Source organism: Salmo salar, chromosome ssa06, assembly GCF_905237065.1.
Source record: "Salmo salar chromosome ssa06, Ssal_v3.1, whole genome shotgun sequence".
Lineage (NCBI taxonomy): Eukaryota > Metazoa > Chordata > Actinopteri > Salmoniformes > Salmonidae > Salmo > Salmo salar.
Window position 1 is genome coordinate 42,610,616 of NC_059447.1, and position 5,722 is coordinate 42,616,337.

Genomic DNA, 5,722 nt, shown 5'->3' on the forward strand with positions numbered 1-5,722 from the left:
CATGTGGATGGAAAATTATGTGGATATATTGAAGCAACATCTCAAGACACCAGTCAGGAAGTTAAAGCTTGGTCGCAAATGGGTCTTCCAAATGGACAATGACCCCAAGCATACTTCCAAAGTTGTAGCAAAATGGCTTAAGGACAACAAAGTCAAGGTATTGGAGTGGCCATCACAAAGCCCTGACCTCAATCCTATAGAAAATATGTGCGCAGAAATAAAAATGTGTGTGCGAGCAAGAAGGCCTATAAACCTGACTCAGTTACACCAGCTCTGTCAGGAGGAATGGGCCAAAATTCACCCAACTTATTGTGGGAAGCTTGTGGAAGACTACCGGAAACGTTTGACCCAAGTTAAACAATTTAAAGGCAATGCTACCAAATACTAATTGAGTGTATGTAAACTTCTACCCACTGGGAATGTGATGAAAGAAATAACAGCTGAAATAAATCATTCTCTCTACTATTATTCTGACATTTCACATCCTTAAAATGAAGTGGTGATCCTAACTGACCTAAGACAGGGAATTTTTTACTAGGAATAAATGTCAGGAATTGTGAAAAGTTTAAATGTATTTGGCTAAAGTGTATGTAAACTTCCAACTTCAACTGTATGTTTCCCATGCCAATAAAGCCCCTTGAATTTAGTTGAGAGAGAGCCTGGCTCTGACTGTTGTGTAATTTATATTTTTGCTGTCAATGACACTGCCTGGCTAGCTTTTCTGCATAGTGTGACTTAGAGCTGCATATCTAGCTAATATCAGGCTGAGGGTGAAGGAGAGTGTGACCATGGAGGAAGTTGAGAGTAGTGCAACTTATCTCTCTCTGGTAGCTAGCTCTGTTGGAGACTAGAGGATGCAGTAGAAATGGCCAGGTATGGTCTTTTGATATGCCAACCCTTTACAGCAGCTGCAGAATAGGCCATTGCTTTTTACTGGTAGCACTGTAATGTTTTTTTGTTTATTGTACTTTTACCCCTTTTTCTCCCCAATTGGTAGTTACAGTCTCCCCTATGGACTCAGGAGAGGAGACGGTCAAGAGCCATGCGTCCTCCGAAACATGACCTTGCCAAGCCACACTGCTTGCTTAACCCAGAAGCCAGCCACACCAATGTGTCAGAGGAAACACCATCCAGCTGGCGACCTAGGTCACCCTACAGGCTTTGCGCTTACTAGCGCGCAATGGGACAAGGAAATCCCGGCCTGCAACCCCTCCCCTAACCCAGACGACGCTGGCCAAATTGTGTGCCACCTCATGGGTCTCCCAGTCATGGCCAGCTGTGACTCAGCCTGGGATCGAACCTGGGTCTGTAGTGATGCCTCAAGCACTGCGATGCAGTGCCTTGGACCACTGCACCACTCGGGAGGCTCTAGTGCACTACTTTTGACCAGGATCTCCTCTCTCTCTGCGTCACACAAGCCAGACCCACATCAGGGGACAGGACTAGGCTCAGTGTGAAATGGATGCTGGGCGCTGTTTGTTAGATTGCCTCAGCGTGGTTTGCCTACATCACACACTATTTAGACATTTTGATATTGATTAGTCACAGTTATGCTAAGTCTCGTTGAGTTAGACTTCCTTCAGTTCTTAGAAAAGCAGCCATTGCTGCTAAAGCCTGACAGATATGTTTTTTGGGGTCCGATACCGATTACAATATTTTTGGGGGGCAAAACTTACCAATACCGATATATCTGCTAATGTACTGTTTTACAGCAGGGAAATTAAGGTGTCATTTTACCACACTGAATTTTCATAAATTGTCATCCAAAAGAGCAATTGTCCAATAACTATGCTTCAAATGTTGATTCCGTACATTGTGACAATAATGACATATCATGAGAATGCCCTCAAGTGTTCAGATCAGCATGAGATTGCCTTTTTTTATTCTATTTATTGAATATCGGTTATCGGTGGAGTTATCGGCCGATACCGATATGGCGTTCAAAGGCCAACGTCGGCCGATAATACTGGTGAACTGAAATATCGGTCAGGCTCTAATTGCTGCTGAGAATATCTCCATTGTCCTTTTCCCGGCATATGTAGTCCTCGGCGTCTGCCTGCATTGGGACACAAAACCTGTGTATGGGTGGGGGGTTCAACAGATGGCTGAGGTTGAAGAGGGGGGTAGCTGTGGTACCACAAAAGCACTCTGATAATTAATCAATTGCAGTTTTCAAACATAATCACAAATGGTGGGCAACACCCACAAATGGTGGGCAACACCGAGATACCATGACAACGCCATCTGAGTCCCCTGCCCATAACAAGCACCTAATGGTCCATGAGAATGCTGCCCATTGGAATCTGTTGGCCCATTGACATGACAATGGACAGAAGAGGGAGTCTTGTCTTGATGTAAGGTACTATGACTGTGCGGTGCTGTGAGTGAAAGGACTTGTGAAGAGCAGATGATGATGATGATGATTACCGAGTTGATGAGAAGAATAAGGCCTACTCTCCTTTCGTTGTTACTCTGCTACTCCCAGGGGTCAAGAGCTAATGAGGTTCTGGACCTAGCTTTATGGAGACACATCAGAATTCAAATGTGTGTTTGAGAGAGAGAGGAAAAAGAAAGGGATCGACAAAGAACAACAGAGCATCATTTTTCCTTTGATGATGGTCTGGTCAGTGTATGTGCTTCCAGTGTTGTTTGCACCATTTATGTGTCTCTCTGGCTTGTCAAATCTATAGAAAACCCATTTTCTGTGAAAAATGACCCTCAAAGTCACTTGACTTTGGCTCTCAGACCAGCGCTTTCTCCGTTCTGCTAGAATTAAAAGAGAAAAAGAGAATTTAGTGTGAACTTCTCTAGCTGTGCCCTCTGGCTTTTTCAATCCCTACAGCTCCACCCGGCTTACATGGCTTTACGTTCCATAAGCGGCTGAGTGGGAATCGCAGGGCAAGTTTTCCCCGACACTGAGACAGAGCCGATGGGGATGAGTAGAGTAGAGGACACACGTAGCATCCTTGAAAATCAGACCAATTCAGCTTTTAGTCAGAGCTTTGTCTCGCTACTCTGTAAATACAGGACTGTTGAGAATCAGCTTCTTGGCAGAGAGTATGTACAAAATAAATACAGAGTAAAACACAAAGAAGACATCGGATACTGCTCAGTTGACTTTATAAAAAAAACAGAAACATAGTGTTTAGAAAAGTTTATTGAAGTGGCACTCCACAATATAACACCAATTGACAAGATATCTTCTAGATTAAAAATCAACATTGGAGACTAACCGGGAAAAGTCTCGAGACACTGTAAACTGGGAGCCTGGGAACCCAAACAGTGCCCTGACGCTGACTCTTATCATTGAGTTTTCAGTGGGCACAATGCAGGGTCTCTGTGTGTGTGTCTGTTATTGTTAGGATTCAACGGTTCGTATTCAGAATGCCTGATGGAAAGATGTGTTTTGTGTGACTGTATCAGAGTGCCAGTTTGTATGTGACCACCACCCCGCTTCCTTTGTTTTCTATTGTTTGCTCAGTAGAGCAGTGCATGGCCCATACTACAGTGTGATGTTGCGTGGCTCTCTGACCTCTCTGCGCACACACACACACACACGCACACACACACACGCACACACACACACACACACACACACACACACACACACACACACACACACACACACACACACACACACACACACACACACAATAACCAATACTCAATGAGAGAAAAATGGGCGGTTCCCCAGTCTGGTAGCAGTAATCACATGGCCCTGGCCTAAAACCATAAAGGCAATCATAAAACCACTCTTGTGCAACAGGGGGTATAGCTCAGTGGTAGAGCAATTGACTGCAGATCAATAGGTCCCTGGTTCAAATCCGGGTGCCCCCTCATTTTCTCTCTCTCATTTCTGTAGAAGTCAAATGCCACAATATAATTGCTTCCCTCGTGCAATTTGATGTTTTCTCTGTCTCTAATCACTTATTAGATGAGATGACGCTGCGATTTCAGTAAGTCAATGAACAGCATCTGTGAGACCTGAGATGTTTGAAAGATGATTGCTCTCCCTCTCCATCTGGGTCCTCATGTGTCAGGGATCCCTCCCTCCTCTTCCTTTCCATCTGCAGGAGCTTCTGATGGCTTCTGCCTTCCAATACACCTTTAAAACCAATGTTTTTCCGCCAACTTTAGCAACCCGTCATGTTTTTGCAGACTTTTCTTTATATGTGAAAGGTATTGCCGGCGACAAAGCCTCTACTTTTATTTCCCGCCAATCGACCTAGTCATGATTGCGGTGAAGTTCTGCATACGGCTTAGTTTGAAATGTAACCGTAATGCTGAGGCGGCATTGGAACGCACTACCATATACATGGAACACTGCTTTATATCTATGCGCACTACGCTCTTAAGTGCTCAGCAGCGAGGCATGCCACTTCACTCATCTCTTTGCATAGCCCACCATATGCGCTGTTTTCTTATCTACAGGATGGATCCATAAAGAATTACTGTGGGAATAAATATCACTGAATGACGAAAATAGTGGAATAAAGTAGGCTAATGCAATTGAAGGCATCAAATTGTTGCTTACAGAAACTCCCAAAATCATCCAATGGTTATAATACATTTGAAGCAATAATACATTTGAGGCAATAGCCTACCCGCTAGTGGTCAACTAGTTTCACACAGTTTTGCGCTGCTTTGAGACAAGCCTGGGGACTCGTCTTGATAAATCAATCAATGTTTATGCATGCCAGCAAAGCCATTACACTACACAACACAACATTAAACAATACATTAATTGCACTAATGGTGACAAACGGTGCCCACAAACTGTAGGGCCTACATAAAGCTGTCCCAACAGCAGAGCTTTCTTTTCAGCAACATGGAGTGAATCCTTACCACTGGTACACCTGGCAGCGAAACAGTTCATTCAGTCTCATTTACTGCCTTTTTAAGAAACATAGCTGATATGGCTGACTTGCTTAAACAAATGTGGTTTCTACTTAAAATTGAGATGTACAAACTATGGCATAAGGGAACGACGAGCGGATAAGAGGCAATCTGTAATTTTGATTAAGTCATAAATGAGCAAGCTGGGACGGACATCATCAATTTAACTATTTGTTCAGCACTTTTGAAATGTACAGTGACAGAATTCATAACATCGGCCGCTCTTACAGTATTCTCTCTGTACAGCAAGTCAGAACCGTAGGATAAATAAAGGGAGCATATAAGCAGAAAATGAAAGGTCTTACAATATTTGATGATGACATTTCTCTAAAACAGGCGATAGGCTACATGTGCACCACCAAGTCAGAACAGTAGCCATAATCACAAATGGTGGGCAACACCCACAAATGGTGGGAAACACTGAGATACCATGACAACGCCATCTGAGTCCCCTGCCCATAACAAGCACCTAATGGTCCATGAGAATGCTGCCCATTGGAATCTGTTGGTCCATTGACATGACAATGGACAGAAGAGGGAGTCTTGTCTTGATGTAACGTACTATGACTGTGCGGTGCTGTGAGTGAAAGGACTTGTGAAGAGCAGATGATGATGATGATTACCGAGTTGATGAGAAGAATAAGGCCTACTCTCCTTTCGTTGTTACTCTGCTACTCCCAGGGGTCAAGAGCTAATGAGGTTCTGGACCTAGCTTTATGGAGACGGATCAGAATTCAAATGTGTGTTTGAGAGAGAGAGGAAAAAGAAAGGGATGGAAAAAGAACAACAGAGCATCATTTTTCCTTTGATGATGGTCTGGTCAGTG

General features: G+C 43.7%; 1 non-coding gene across 1 annotated transcript; it reads left to right on the forward strand.

Moving 5' to 3' along the window:
• Positions 1-3,765: 3,765 nt before the first annotated feature.
• Positions 3,766-3,837, forward strand: trnac-gca (transfer RNA cysteine (anticodon GCA)). The gene has a single exon. It is a non-coding gene; the product is annotated as a tRNA-Cys (tRNA).
• The last annotated feature ends 1,885 nt before the right edge of the window (positions 3,838-5,722 follow it).